Source organism: Gouania willdenowi, chromosome 5, assembly GCF_900634775.1.
Source record: "Gouania willdenowi chromosome 5, fGouWil2.1, whole genome shotgun sequence".
Taxonomy (NCBI): Eukaryota; Metazoa; Chordata; class Actinopteri; order Blenniiformes; family Gobiesocidae; genus Gouania; species Gouania willdenowi.
The window spans coordinates 38745423-38762661 of record NC_041048.1 but is presented as its reverse complement, the minus strand read 5'-3'; the positions used below and the strand labels follow the sequence as shown (position 1 = coordinate 38762661).

Sequence of the window (17239 nt, the reverse complement as noted above, 5' to 3'; positions counted from 1 at the left end):
AGTTCAGTTGCGTATGACTAGTGTGCCCACCGTGCACACTTAAAAAATGTCCCCATATAGTATACATTCCATACTATCTAAAGCAGGGGTGTCAAACTCCCATTAGTTCAGGAGACAAATACAGACCAATTTGATCTGAACTGGGCCACAGTTTTTAGGTGGGGGAAAACAGAACAATTTTAACATCATTGTGCCCTAGTTTTCAACATCAGTTCAATTCACTTGATTTTGTTATCAATTATTGTGTAATTTAATGAAATTTTCTGGAATTGTTTGTGAGAAATTGCAAGACTTGTGGAGAAATTGAAAGTTCTTTCCAAAATTTCTTATAAAAAATGACGAAATTCATGTGATATAAAGTATGGAAAAATGCAAGCCCCTAAAAATGTTGTAGAGTTTCATTAAATTGGTGAATATGAGATATTTAGAACTATCACCCGTGGACTCTACAATCTGTGGTGAATAGGTTGGATTGAGAGAATGGTGAATAGAGTGGTATAGTGAGTATTGAGCAGCTAGTTAGCATAGCATTGATTGTTCTTTGGAGATTTTATAGGCTCGACTGGGGCTTTGTTCGAAACTGTACACTAATGTACTTCTCATACTAAGTCTGATGTCAAACATTGTTCACTTTAGAGCACTTGCGTCAAACTTAAGGTCCGGGGGCCAAAGCAGAGACTTTAGAGCATCCAATTCTGCCCGAGGAAGAGATACAACATTAATTATTGTGTAAATTACCAAAATATCCAGTTCTTACAGGAGGGGCGGGGCTAGCAGTGATGCATGATGGTCCAATGACATCACAGAATCTTGTTCTCAGCGAACAGCAAAATTAAATTGTAACAGCCAAGTTTCAAGTAATTCTTACATTCTGACATTTTACAACAAAATACGACAAGTTGAAATAATTTGACTAAAATGTTGAGAGTTAGACCAGGCTCAATCAACAGCACGACTTACAGTAAAACCAAAATGCATTTGATTTCAGCACAAAAAAGTGGTTTTGGGGTTTAGTTTCTCTTTAAACACAAATAATCAAAGTACAGCCCTTATCACTGGTCACCCTCTGGTAATCATAATAAACTTGCACCACACCAAGACCTGGAAAGATAAAAGCTCTTCACTACCTTTTGCATCTTCATAATCTACCACACCCATTATCTTTTAAATAGTCTTCACACACAAGGGAGCAAGTGATGGGATGCTGCCTGAATGATTTAATGTAAAAATAAAAGTGAGCAAGCAGAGCCGGGAGAGAGGAAAGGAACAACGGCGTGATGGTGTCAGTTTAAAGTAAAGGCTCGGCCATGATTTGTGCTCACTAAGAGTGCTCACGTGAATCACCAGAATAAAGTACACTCAGCTAAAGTAGAGAGGAAAACACACTCACACCCTTTGCATCAGACTTCAAAAGTTCAACTTCAACTTAAAGATGCAGCATGTAAGTTATTTGGCTTCATTTGGTCACAAATTCCATCCTAACCATAGATCATATTGTAATTTAAACTGTTCTGAGAGGTCTCTGGACCTCTGCTCCATGTCTTGGCTCTGTATTACTAACCTGAAAAGAGCCAGAATGATGTGTAGCCCACCCTCTATCTCAAGTTCTCCACATTGATCTGGGTCTGTGTCTGGCGAATCCTTTCAGAACCATGGAGGGACATAAACAGAATGCTTGAAGCTGATTGGGCAAAGCGCCTGTCCACCATAATTTGTTTTAGCCAATCACACGGTAACAAATGATGATGTCGTTATCGGCATGCGCCGCAAAGACGCTGCTACAACAACAAGGCTTCGCTGGTGAAAACTTCTTTTTTGGATAGTAATGCTGCGGTCATTGAGTGACTTTTGCCGTTTTTGCAACACAAGTACGTGAGTTAAGGGCACGTTAACCATCCTCCTGCGTCAACATCTTTCTATTTTGATTTCAGAGCTCTGCTAATAGCGGTAGCCCAGCTAGTTCCTCTCCCCGCAACTGCGCCTTCTTCACACCCGGATATAAAGGCGGGAACAGTTCAAGGTGGATTCTTCTGGTGTTTGTGAACACCTGGATAATCCATCTTGCAGACATGGTTACTGTATTACAGTTTAGAAAACAAGGAGAGTGACGCTACTTTTCAGCCAATCAGACATATTTTTACAAGTGCACCATGAGCTGCTTTGGGGCGTTATTATTGGTTGCCCGGCAAATGCACATAAGCAATTAATTTGCAGTCTGGACGTGGAGTGGTGTGGGTCTGCTCTGACCTGCAGCTAGGAATTTTGAGGCGGGGGAGGGGCTCATGGCTGAAGCCGCCAGCTCCTGCAAATTGAAGACAGCAACGAGAGAGTGATACAAACTTTGATGTCAGAGTCACTAAAACAGTGTTTTTACACCTTGGGATCGCCTGGAATTAAAATGGGGTCACCTGAAATGTCTAGCAATTGGTAAAAAAAATACCTCAATACCAGTTCAATCTAGTTCCAATAAATCACTGTTTAAAAGTATCTGAGGTGGCGCACTTGCCACTTTGTGCACTAATACTGGTAACTCTGTATTTGTAACACATTTTAATAAACATGACCAAAAACTAATTCGAGGAAAAAAAATGTCTCTGGGTCTGGTCGTTGGACATTTGTGATACAAAAATGAGGTCACGACCCGAAAAAGGTTGGGAACCTCTGCTCTAAAAAAATCTGATAACTGAAAAGTCCCTACATTTGTCAATTGTCTCTATTGAGAACAAAGTCACTGAGAGCTCCACAGATGCTGGTGAATTTGATACAGGGAAGGGAGGGGGAGTGCAGTTGATTCCATTCAAGTCTCATGATTCAACATACTGCAGCTTTAAAGCAGACTTGGTCTAGTTATCCCTGGACCTGGAGGAAAACGACAGCATCAGCGTTACAAGTCATCAGAGTCACTGTCGACTTGTTTGTGTCTCTTAAAACTCCAGCAGTCAACCGGTGGTGGTGGTGGTGGTGGTGGTCTGCATTGACACAAACCCTAACTGCAGCTGAGAGGATGTTTTGGTGACGGGTTTGGTCTCCACCATTGAGACTTTCACTATCACACTCGCCCTCGCAGCGTATACGTTTCCAGCAGCAACCAAGAGGCATGCAGGGCTAGCGCGGTGGTCTGCTTTGGTTTCTTTGTTGGGGGGGGGGGGGTTTCTGGGTCCACCATGGGGTCACATCATCCTCTCCTTTTCCCTGCACCCCAGCAGTACGCCCCATGAGAGCTTCAGGAGAACATTGGGGGGTTAGCGGAAACACAAACAGAGCCTCGATTGTCCCTAATGTGGGTTCAACCCCCCCCCACGTCTCCGTCCAGGGGTTTAAGGCTGAGATAATAAGGATCTGTCAACTGAGTTTTGTAAATACGTAGCCGTTTTCACTTGGGATGGGTTTATTCAGATGTTGGAGGGAATGCATGTGCTTTGCAGTCAGCCAGAGTCCCTGCCTTCCTAAACCCATTCAGGTCTGTGAGGAGAAGCCATTATTCGTGCACAGGCCCAATGGCCAGCTCCTTCTGACATGGGCGCTGACAGCTGAAACAAGTGAGTAAGCTGGTGGACAGGGCGACCTGCTGAGTGATGACTGTTTCTTATTGGCACTTATTGACCAAAGCAAAGCACCCCCACAGTGAGTCACGTCCCAACTAAACGGATTACAGACAAATCAGCCGCTAACCCCACCATACCTCCCTCAGACCAGACCGCACAGCAGCCATGTTGACTTCTATATGACACATCAGTCAGATGCAGGGTTGGGGTCAATTACATTTTATTAATTACAATTACTTCAATTATCCATGTTCAATTACAACTCAATTATGATTATGTTGACCAGCAATTTTTCTACAATTAAAACTGGAACATTTGCATTTCCTGAAGAAAATGCAAGTGAGGGAATTCAGAAGATCCATCTGTAAGGTTTTTATTCACAAGCAGGACTCAATACATCACGCTTCCAGCACGCAGAATGAAGGAAGACTCCATACAAACTTCAAGCAGTACAGATATCGTGTTGGGTTTTTTACCCCCAACCCCAGCATGACGCCGGTAATTTGCTGCCATATGGCTTTTCTTAAAACACACAATGGAACAATGTAATGCCACAATCTCTTGTAAGTCAATGGACACGGTTACATGATGTTATTTAGTTCGGATTTAGTTATTCCAAATTAAATAATTCGGAATTAAAGTGTTCCGCTTTAGGTCTGGGGGTTGGGAAGGCTCTGATTGGACAGAGGGTGAACATCTATCGGGAGAAACACACAACAAACTTTTGTCGGCTGTAACACAGAAGACCAATCAATCAATCAATCAATCAATCTTTATTTGTATAGCGCCAAATCATAACCAATGGTATCTCAAGGCACTTTACAGTAGAACAGTCTTAAGGACGGACTCTTCATTTTATGGATACACACATATGCATATATACGCATATACACATACATATGTATCCCACACCCAACATGAATTCATCATGGCGGCAAGGAAAACCTTCTGTTAAGCAGCAGGAACCTTGTGTGGATCCCATTCCTATGATGAACAGCCATCCACATGAGAACTGTTTTCCCCTTTATTTTGATTGTAGTTTTGAAGCAACAGCTCGACAATAACACACTTTGGTTCATGGAAAAGCCCACAAAAGCCCAGTAAAACTCCAGAAAACAATAACCAGGAAGAAATATTTGCTCCCTGGTAAAGACAGTAGCTCTAACAACCGTTACAATGATATTACAGTCTGTGCAGCAGTATGGAGACGCATTAACACGGACACATGGACTTATCACACACACGGGCAGGTCGTAGTATCACCCGTCTGATGAAGCCGTTCGGTTTGCTGATCTCCATGTGTGTGATAAGTCCATGTGTCCGTGTTAATGTTTATACCCCCGTCCATCCCCTTTTTTTATTATATCTATGTCTTTTAAGGCTCTTATTAAATAGTCTCGGCCGCCATGTTGGATTATGTGCAAAACGACTGGAATTAACTTAAAGCAAATTGAAGTGTTTTTAACTGTTTACAAGAAAGAGGAATTATTTAATTTGAAATAAAAAAAAACGGAATAAACCAGCCACCTTATTTGGAATTAAGTTTAATTCGGAATTAAATTAGCATTAGTAATTTAGTGTTTACAATGTCATGTTAAAGAGGAATTAACTTTTATTCTATTTAAAGAGGAATTAAAGCTCTTATGTAAACGTAGCCATTGATACAATCAAGTCTCAGGACTGAGGTCTGATCATCTGAACAAATTCTTTACACATCCATCCATTCCACTCTAGACATGGGATTGGAGCTGTTGAAGGGCTGTAGGTCAAAAACAGTTGAAGATAAGAGTTGAAAGACAACTGAAAGCTGAAGATTTTAAAGGTTAAATGGTTGAAATCGGTTGTTGAAGAATGGCCCAACAGCTGAAGTTCAAATTTGACGGGAAAAAAGCTGAAAAGGGGGATTTCCGAATTATTATAATGGAAATCTTTTTAACATTAAAATCGATCAAAAATATTTTTGATAAAACTTGCAAATCACAAAAGTACAAACAAATTTTTGACACATTTCGAGATCTTAACAGTTAAAATCAGTCAAACGCTGAAAGAGGTGAAACGCGCAGAAATCTGCGACAGAATAAAAAGCTAAGATAATGAAATAGAATAACAATAGTGACAATGCCTTCTGCATCCTTATGTTGACATGGATTATTATTCATGGTTTCTTATTTAACATGCTATAATTAAATGTCCAATAGCTCCTACTTACCCATAATAAAATATATTCAGGTCAACCTTCTCAAAGCCTACAGAACAAACAGTTTCAGAACATCTGATCACGACTTCATTTAAATCTAACAATAACACAAGCGATGAGACAAATCAGATATAAATAACTGGGACACTCAGATTAACACTAAAAAAAAGACAGTTTGACCAAAGTGCACGAATTCTAAATCATTAACATATGAGAATAATTCTATTTTATATATTAAACAACTCATCAGTGTCGAGTGGAACTAGTTATTTTTGTAATATATTACAGTAATATATTCCTTTTTGAACTAACTCAGTAGTGTAACTAGTAATATATTACTATTACAAACATGAATTTTTAATTTAAGTGCATATTTGCTTTGTTTTCTCACTGTTTGTAATTATCTGAGGAAAAAAAGATGATCAATACAGTTAAATATAAGTTATGGGGAACAAAAAAAGAGTATTTGAAACAAAACTTAGACCGATGTTATTTGAACACTATCAGTGTGATATAATTAATGTTCTGGACCAAAAGTGACTCAAAGTAGTATAACTCAGTTACATTTTAAAAAACTGTCATACTGTAAAACAAATATTACATATTTGTTCCAGTAACTAGTAGTATAAATATATTACAAGTTTGGAGTAACTTACCCAACACTGCAACTCATATACATATACCTAATAAATCAAATAAACAGACACAATAAACCCCTAAATGATAAATAATAATAATAATGAATAAATCAATAATCTTGAACATAATTTGTATTGCTTTCAATGTAATCTTTAACTAACTATAAAAACTGATCGTTTAATTCCTAAATGTAAAACATCTTCTAATTAAAAAAATACTGTAAGATTCAAACTTTAGAAAATTTCATGAAAGGTTAAAAATTTTTTAGCAATATTTTAGTGTATTGTTTTTTAATTCAGGTGTTTTTATTTGGCTATTTAGATTTTGCATATTTCCAAAGGTAATGGAAACTGTAAATAAGGATTATTATTATTGGTTTCTTTTTTTTAAACATACTATAATTAATTGTCCAGAAGTTCTTATTTAACATAATAAAATATATTCAGGGACAAGGTCAAACAGTTTCAGAACATCTGATTTCAACTTAATCTAAACCGAACAATAACAAGGAAGTACGTATGCGATGAGACAAATCAGATATAAATAACTGGGACACTCAGATTAATACTAAAAAAAAAAGACCTGCCTCGGCCACACGTGACGGAGAAAATGAATCCTGTTCCAAAGGACTCGCAGTTTTTATGCCGACATCTGTTGAGTTTTAATTACATGCCATTTCTCTGCCATTATCAAATTAGACCCTGCAGTGGGAACTGCTCCTAATGGCCTGACTTAATGATGATTACAGACAATACTAGTTTCAACTTTCAGTAAACAACTGCTGCTGAATGAATTACTGACATGCACTGGTAGATCAATGAACGGACCAGAGTCTACACTGAAGCCAGAGGAGGAGGAGTCACTCATGTGGGTTTAGGATTCTTTAAGTCAACCCATGAACAATAATAATAATGCATCAGTTTTATATAGCGCTTTATCATAGACACTCAAAGTCGCTTTACAGAATTAAGGCATTATTCTTTCACTCCACACTTAGTGGTGGTAAACTACTATTGTAGCCACAGCTGCCCTGGGGCAGACTGACGGAAGCGAGGCTGCCGTAGTGCGCCATCGGCCCCTCCGACCACCACCAACACTCACTCACACACTACATTCATACTAGGCAATGTAGGTGAAGTGCCTTGCCCAAGGGCACAATGACAGATACCACTGGGTGACTGCCACCCCACTGTGGCACCTGGAATTCTCAGTGGTCTCCCATCCAACTACTAACCAGGCCCAGACCTGCTTAGCTTCCGAGATCTAACGGGATCGGGCAATGACAGGCTGGTGTGGCCACAATGACTGTCAACAACTCAGAAAGGCCTTACGTTACGGCCAACCATTTCCAGTGATCGCAGAAAACGGACGGAAAGAGCGGAATTTACATTATACAAAATAAACCCAACAATTTCCATATTGCCCGCCGTTTGCTATGGACAAAACTTCCAGTTGACTTCAAAACAAGAGCCCTATTTACTAAAGAGTTAGAAAACTAATGGTAGACAAGATATAATGCTTTTGTTTTGAAAAGAGAATGATTTTTAGCTTGAAGTCAGTCCCAGGACCATTTTACATTCCACTCGCAATGAATCGTGGGGCGTTTGAGTATGACTAGTGTGTCCAGCGTGTATATAATATACATCTGTGTGTTTCTCACGTACTCAACCTTTTCATACTATCTTTGAGTCCTTTTAGTTCAGGGGTCAAATACGAACGGATTTTAGGTGGGAAAAAAAGAACAATTTTAACATCATTGTGCTCTAGTTTTCAATATCAGTTCAATTCACTTGATTTTGTTACAAATTATTGTGGAATTTGGAAGAATTTGGTGGAATTGTTTGCAAGATTTCTGGAAAAATTGAAAGTTCTTTGCACAATTTTCAATTAAAAATGACGACATTCATGTGATTTAAACAAAGGAAAAATGCATATAGTATCTTTTCATAATATCTAATATGAACGCACTACATACTCATTTAGACGTCAGACTTAGTATGAGCCGTACATTAGCATGACATTTACAAAACGGTCAATGACACAGGAAAGTGTTATGTGACACAAACGTTATGTGGAATTGTCTAAACAATAAAACAGTTTTTGGTAAATGTTGAAGCAGAAAATGGGACGTCCTACTTACATGGCACAGGATGTTTCACTGAGGGATGTTGGTAGTGCACTAATGTTTTGTTACGCAAACCTTTGGAGAGGCCACAATGACTTCTTTACTCCTTCACTCCTCCCATTCTATGTCCTAACCCAACGTCACCCCCCACCACCTTCACTTGCTGAGTTTCTTTTGGGCCTTTTGTCAGTGGATTATTGAGGTTTAGAGACGCACACATTGATTCCTCCCACCTATATTGGAACCACACAGGCACAGCTCAGAGGGGAGGCCTTCACACACAGATTTGACTTACTGAGACTTTCTATGTTTGGCCACTTATAGCCCCCTCCCTTCCAAATTTGCTCGACCTAAATCACCACAGAGACCCGTTTTGTGTTTGTGGTTTTTCCCAGCAGGACCGTTGGGCTCTTTGCCAGAACTCCGACACCTTGCATATCAAGTGTCTAAACCATACGTGTCAAACTCATGGCCCGGGGGCCAAATCTGGCCCTTTAGAACAGTGGTTCTCAAACTTTTTTGGCCAAGTATCCCATTTTGACTAACCCACAAGGGGTCCCGACCCCAAGGTTGAAAAACACTGATTTAGTGGCTCCTGAATAGATTTATTTCAATTGTTTTTATCATTTCCAGTCATCTCACGTCAGGTGGGGACCAACCTCTCTCTCTTAAGTACCCCCTGTAGTGCCATCGCGTACCCCTAGGGGTACACATACCCCCATTTGAGAAACAATGTGGCAGTAATCATATTTAAGTATAATCCTAAAAAATGTCTGGGTCTCCTCTTCTGTTCACACATACCGCGCCATGTTTTCCCTGAGAGAAGTGGTCATGTGACCAGGTACGTCACGTTCTGTGACGTGTATTTGCAGAAAAAGTGTTTCCATAGCGCTTTTGCGACATTTCAATATCAAAATGTGTGCAATTCTTCCTCATGATAGCGTAAAATTTATTTATTTTTTTTTTAATTCAGGTGTTTACATTACCAGTTTTTAATGTGCCATTTAGATTTTGCTCATTTCCAAGGGTAATGGAAACACAGCTTATTGTCTTTTAAACTGTATATCAGTTATACATGGAAGTGAAAATTAGGGCACATTAGCGTTAAAAGTACACTTTATTTTTGACTAATCTGTGGTCCACTTCAGCTTAAGCTGCTCCGTATGTGGCCCCTGAGCAGAAATGTCTAACACCATGAGGTCTAAACGGTCCACGTTATTGGCTTGAACCCAAACATGTGACGCTGTCCTTGGAGTCGTATGGTGCAGAGACACTAAAGCAAAAAGAAAATAACAGCCACACACTGACAGGTGTCAGGCACGCACGCACGCACAGCTCATTGGATGACAGAGCGCTGGCTGTCTCTTTCTCTGCAGGTCAGTATCCATCTCTGGATGCATGGTCTGTGAGCCAGCAGCCCAGACAGCCCCATCTGTCTGCACTGACCTGTGTTTGTGACCATGGGGGGAACCTAAGTGGCCCACAAAAGGGGGTCGTTGGCACACTGCCCGCTTGGTAATGACGGCTGTGCTGCCCGCAGCTTGCCTAACGGCTCTGGAGGCCTCTCTGTGGTGCTACAGTATTGATATTGTACTGAATTGCAAATAGCTTGGCAGCCTTTTAATGAGAGCTCAGATTGATCAGGCAGCAGTGGCTCTCTATTTACTGTGGCTCCAGCTCATTGGCTGCCCCCGCAGGCCTGACCTGCTACTGACATCAGACTCACCGTCTCAGACAGAAAGGAGAAAAACACGCCTAAATATATACAAATGTGTGTCAAATGTATTCATGTATAAACCTATTTAAAACGATAGCTAAATCGTGTTAAATGCTGATTTTTAATTGTCCTGTAAATTCTGGCCTTAAATCACGTGTCAAACTCATGGCCCAGGGGACAAATCCGGCCCTTTGGAGCATCCAAATCGGCCCGCAGGGGAAATGACAGAAAAACATGAGTCATTGTGTAAATGAAACTAAACAATATTTGCAAGAGCAAAATTCTTGCGGGAAGGCAAAATAAAAAATACAATTAAATAAACAGACCGTCTTGAGATTCACACCAACCACAATGTGTGTACAATGATGCAAAAATGACTAATGACATAATTGATAATGTTAACTACAAAAAGTTGTGTTGATGCATCGTTAAATGTTGTAAATTAATGATAAAATAAAGTCTGGCTACATTGTGAAGAAAAAATGGGCAACAGAAGAAGAACCAACCTAAAGTCTCAAATGTTTGGGACCATTTTACTACACACCTGAGGTAGAACTAACATCTGTGACAAAAAAACAACAGGCACTCAAAATATTTATTTATATTAAGAATTGTTTTTTTCCGAATGAATTTTGGAAAACTGTAAGGAAACCTTTGCCCACAAGGGGGGGCACAATGCTCCCCCTGCTCCCGCAAACTCCGTTTATCACAATTTTCCCGGTGCTTGTATCGCACAATTGCAGTAATTTTTAACGTTAAAAATTTGAAAAAACTCAAAATTTTTACAAAATCCTTAAATTTTTTTCAAATTATTACATAATATTTCCCTTAATTAAATGGAAATTGATCACAAAATCTAGGAAATTTATATTGCAGACCCTGTTGGGACTGATATCTGTCACTTATTGTTTGGATATTGTCGGTTTCTTACATATTTTGTATTTTATGTACACGTAGAAGTGTAAACTAGGGCACAATAATGTTGAAATTACTTGTTTTCCCGCATAAAATCTGTGGCCCACTTGAGATTAAACTGCTGCGTATTTGGCCCCTGAACTAAAATGTGTTTGACGCCCCTGCCTTAAATGTTTTACTGTGGATCTGTTTTATGTTCCAGTAAAAAAGGAGACAGTGAGCTGCCTGCAGTGTGGAAAATAAATCAGTGGCTTTATTAGGCATATCTAAAGTGAATATGTTCTTTAATAAAAAGTCATTTTGGTTTAGCTAAAACTACTGATGGATGGAAAACTGACTAACAACTTTAAAACCCATTTATATTTTCTTATCCATTGCCAAAGTCATCAAATAATGCTAGCATTACATTTTACGGGATGTAATATAAATTTAAATTCAGCCCCAAATAAAACCCAGCTGTGCTAACGGAAGATATCGAACTTCTGTTATCTCAACAATTATTCTCTTGGGTAAAACATGTGATAACCACTTCTACTAAATGTGTTTAAATACTTTTAGAATTAAAAAGAGAACAGAAAAACATGTACCAAACCATTTGTAATTCCTTCATACACCTAAATATACACATTACTTATGTGTATTTCCACTGGTTTTACTATGTCTTCACCTCCCTGTTTGTCTGATATAAATTTGTTGTTTTGCTATTATTATTTTATACAGTTTAATTTCATTTGTATTTATACTTATATATATTTATTTGTTTATTTGTGTGTGTGTGTCTGTGTACCTTGAGAAGAATCTATGTAAGAACATATTTTAAATAAAAATGTAAAATACTTTTAAAAAAAAAAAAGGAGGAAAAACAACAAACAGTTGTAGCAAATTGAGTCTTAAATTCTACGTTTTCATAAATTCAGACTGTTATCTGTTATTGTGGGGGTGAGTCGGTGTAAAACAAAGGTAAATAAAGATCATGATGTGTAAAGTTTAACAGGGTGTTTGTTAATGGCTGTGTAAACTCTCTCGTCCACACAAGGACAAATCAAAGGTCTGCGGGTTTTCATCCTGTCCAATTAACCCTCCATTAGGCACCTGTCAGGGAACCAGCCGGGCTGTCAGCCCCTGGTGTCCGCAATCATGACCGCCATGCAGCCCCTGAACCCCCCCTGGGAACCACAGCAGGGAAGCAACAGGATGAATCCCTGCTCAGTGTCACTGAGGTGAGGACGGGGACCTTTCCACTGATGATGGTTCACCACTGGGCTGGCAAATGTTCCCTGAAATGTGACTCAAACACAGACCAGCTCATTTATTATTAACCAACCTGAAAAAACACCTCAATAAATCTAACAAAAAACTAAAATAGGGCCCTATTAAATCCATTTTATTATTTTTTTTTTCCAAATTCTGTTTTCCACATTAATTTTTTTCAATTTAGTTTTTTTTTGGAAATATTTTATCAATTTTTTTCAGAAAATATTAGTTTTCAACTCCTGTGAGGAAACAACAAATACGCTACATTTAAAAGATAGATATGAGTTGTACTGATGTGGATTATTCTCGTTTTTAAGTATTCATACTACGTCATTTGAAGATGTATGAGAGCAGCATTAAATGTTACCCAATTTCCCCTCAGGGATCAATGGTTTCCTGCAGTGTTTTTCAACCTAGGGGTCGTCACCCCATGTGGGGTCGCCCTGAATTCAAATCGGGTCACCTAAAATGTTGATTTAAGTGCAGTTGGGATGTAAAGTGTGTTAGGGAACAAGTGCTGAAAGGGTAGAATTGTGACTGTTAGCGGATACGTCATGCACCTGAGTCAGGACGTCATCATTCGTGACGGAAAAATGGCGTTGATAGCAGCTTCACTGTCTATATTGGCTATAAATATATAAATGAAAGAATTGATATCACTTACACTTAAAAAGACATTTTTTTTTGCCATTTTTGCTGCCAACTGGGTTTATTTTGAGTTTGTCCGCCATTGCTTTTTTAAATTTTTTTATTTGGAACGTCGCACGACAAAAGGACTTATGGGTAATTCCCTTCATTGTCCACTTGCATGCACGCTTCGCACAGGTGTGCATTAAGGGTGCATAGTGGGTGGAGCTAAAGCACACTCCATACAATTGGGACACCCTATGCACTCGCACCCGTCAGCAGGAGTGGGCAACCGAGAGGGCATTGGGACACAGCCCGTGATGAGCTTGGCCTTAGACGGTGTTTTGGGTGGATGCCTTTACATGTTGTTGAGCTCGGGGTGGGAGGGGTGCACTGAATGAGCGGTCCCAGGAAACATTTCCCTAGACAAACGTCCTTCGTCAAGGAGGGGGTTATGTGTCAATTTTCCTTCGTCCTTGTTTTTCTTCCATTTTCAGCTTCCAATATCTCTGGAACTACAGCACATAGGAAACTGAAATTTGGTATAGTAATACAGCTCCACCTACTCTCTCAGAATATACAAAAACACCTGATGTACATCCTATTTGGTGGACATGTCAACCCCTTAAAATTGGAAAAAAGTTTGTCGGGCTTTCGGACTTGAACATGTTTGGGTCTTCAGTAAACAACTTAGCATATGCATCAGCTCAATGTGATTTGATCAGCTTTGAGCTATGAACATAGACTGTTTACATCACTAATGATTAGTCACATATAACCTTTTGTTCTTGGGTGACACACTCTTGAATTGCAAAAAGATTCATTTTTTAAAACAATGACCCATAACTCCATGTGGGAATGTAAGAAACACATCTGATCTGTGTTTTAATTTATAGTATAAAGGTTACTATTTCTTGGGATATAAAACAACTTCTTAATTTTTACTGGACCCCACTTTGGGCTATTTCACCACTCGCTAATATTTAAAATGATTTACATGAGGCCATTGTAGCTTACCTCTGTGTCTTATAATCATTTATTGTTTATTATTTTTTCCACTGACCTAATGGATTTCAACCACTTGGAATATGTTCCTGTTTAATTATTAGCTTTCTCCTTTAACACCTGACTGGATCTCATAGAGACTCGTTTTTTTCCTCGTTGTTCTTCAATTAAACATGACTTACAGAAGCTTAGATCAAGTTCATCAACTCTTTGTTGTAATTAGTGCAATGTCAGAGCTCAGCGCACTGCCCATTTTACTAATGCAGTAATTACTGCCCTGTCAGGCAGATTTACAAGCCCCGCCCCCTCCCCCCCTTCAAACCTCCTTATGTGGCCATTTCGTCATGGGCTTGGGTTGAACATGACGCATGAGACAGGACAGGAGAGACGCCAAAGCTTTTCAACCCCGACGGGATTAATGGGCACCTATAGCCTTTTACTGAGGACCGCACTCAGCAGAAAGGTCAATCAGATTCATGAGAAACGTGCCCGGGATGAATGTGTGCAATTAAACAACGCTGTATATAATGCCCAGATGTCTTCTGCGCTCCTTTATGTTTGGGAGAAAAAAATAATAAATAAGAAGAGAATTAAAAATAAACGAGCAGAACAAATGTGTGAGGCACATGAAAAGCTCAGTAAATTCAAAGGGTAAGCAGACAAAGGGAAGACAGATCCATCTACAGATGAGAGAGAGAAGAGGACACTGTTTTACAGCCCAACAGATTCAATGAATTATCCTTGGATTGTGTGTGTGTGTGTGTGTGTGTGTGTGTGTGTGTGTGTGTTATACACGCCTAGCTGGAGATGGAACGCTTCGGTGGGAGTTTTTCATGAGCTGGTGAACATTTTTTCCCTCTGAGTGGCCAATGATGACAGACTTGGTGTCATCCCCCTGTTTGCTAACCTCCTTTTTGTAAACACAGCTGCAATTAAAAACTATTAAAGCAATTACCTGAGCAGCAGCAGCAGGAAAACAGGAGGAAAAAAGAGGCTTTTGTGGCGTGGGATGAATGCTTCTTTCACCATCGCTGCCCCAGATTGCTTAAGCTCGATGAAGGGTTATGCAAGTGGCCTCTCACACACACACACACACACACACACAGAATCACACACACTTTTATCACAGCCAGCCACCATTCTTACAAATAGACAGCCAACTTCCCAGCTAGCTGATTGGAGCCGACGCGGAGCACAGAAATGAGTCGTCTCTTGGCCGTAGCGTTGAGCGGCCTCCCAGTGGTTGGCATGCTCTGGTTGGCATGCTCTCAGCGGCCCTTTATTGGGGTGTCATCCTGAGCGTCAGGCAGCGTGCCCGGTGTTGACAAAGCCTCGTATCGCCCGCTGTCAACCCATTCTGTGTGCACCCGGCGGAAAGAATCAATTAGGCCGCGCTCACAACAGAACACTTTAATATTTGACTTTTAGTAGCAGGCGGTGGGATGGAACAGGCAGGCAGAGCTGGCTGTTTCCATCCTGCTGATGTGGAAAATAAGGGTCAGGGGGGAAAAGAAAAAGACAATGCGTGCATTACATCTACTAAGAGGAAGTGAGCAACATGTCTGGGAAGAAATGGACACGAGTTGCCAGAAAAATCTTGTCTTTGAGACTCACGAAACAAGTGGATTACAAGTTGTGCAACGAGCTGTAAGGAATGGGGTGAATCATCTCAAAACTGTCTGAACAACTGAAGCTTTGTGCATTAAAGGGATCCTCCACTGATTGATAAATGTGGACTAAAACCTTTGAAATGTCCTTATTGGAGGATCTATGTCTAATAAAACATTATTTTAAACCATATTCATTTTATATATGGTTATGAATATGGTGCAAAATAATGTGTTTTATTAGGCGTAGATCTTCTAATAAGTACATTTCAAACAGTGGAGGATCCCTTGATGAGCTCGACGCTCAGTGATAAACAACCGTGCAGAGTTCTAGTTTTTTCCGTCCACTGCTGCCAACGCTCTGGTCTGAACGCTGCCCTCACACCAATGTTTTGAAGTTAAGTCCTCAAACAGAATATCTAACCAAAGGCACATCATTCACCTGTCTGCTCCTCTACATGTCACACACAAGAAGACGCTTCTGCACTTTTTCAAAGGCTGGCTTCATAAAATTCAAATGGCCTCGTACAATTTTAACACCGACTAAACACCACACCTGCCCATCCACTCCTTTGTAGTGAGATGTTAGGAAAAGAAGAGCTGATTACAGTCTGTTTTGAGGCTTATTACACAAGTGGTAATGAGTCAGCTGTGCACAGCTGTGCACATCATTTGGCCACATGTGCTAAGGGCTGTTTCTTCTCCTGCTCTCCAACTGTTCAAACAGGATGAATTCTAATCACAGCAGCAGCAGAGCAGCTTTCTGGTAAACGGCCAACAGGACAGCGGTCGCATTGCGGAGCTGAAAGAAAGCCTCACATTGTCAACACAACACGTTTGTGTATCGAGGGCAGGGTTGGGGTCAGTTACATTTTTCAATTACAATTACATCTTCAATTATCCATGTTCAAATACAACTAAATGATTACGACAGCATTTTTTTTTATTACAATCATTTTTTTTCCACTTAAAGTCAATTACAAATACATTCTCAATTATTAAAGTTCAAATTTAAATAATCACAATATAGCTTTTGCAAAACCACGCCCACAACCAGTCATGGTCCAATCATACGTCTGAGCAACCGTTACTATGTAAACAATGTCCGACATGCTCAGAGCAGCACAATGGTGGCGCGGTGTGCTCATGGCTTGGGCGAGTCGGATACCAGGTACCCCGAGAGTTTGGCTAGGAGTCATGTTATTTCTATTCCCAAAGCCGAAAACACAACTGGAGCGATGTCTACAATATGTTTTTAACGTTATCTCATCTTGTCTGCACTTGTATGTTCAGCAAAATGACAATAATTGATTTTGATTAAATAAGGTGTTGAAAGATATTACAGTACCTTGACATAAATATACATTAATGTACCTAGTGAAAAAGGGGGGGCAACGACGACGGTGACGTCTGGGGTATGCAGTTATTTTCAAACGATCACTTTACCATATTACTATCAATATTTCAGTCGACATCCTCCTAAAGCATACAATCTATCTCCCAATCTATATTAACTCATGGAGTGCCATTCACGTCTATAGACATTGTGTTTTTCGGCTGGGGTTGCTAGGAGACAGTGTGACGAAGCTCTCCGGTGAATATCTAACT

At 39.9% G+C, this 17239-nt stretch overlaps 1 protein-coding gene and 1 pseudogene across 2 annotated transcripts in view; both read right to left on the bottom strand.

Annotated features, from left to right (window-relative positions):
- The window catches only part of sulf2a (sulfatase 2a), a 96282-nt gene that overhangs the window by 56283 nt on the left and 22760 nt on the right, over positions 1 to 17239 (bottom strand). The gene's annotated exons all lie outside the window — the stretch shown is intronic.
- On the bottom strand, positions 7568 to 7685 carry LOC114464118 (uncharacterized; annotated as a pseudogene).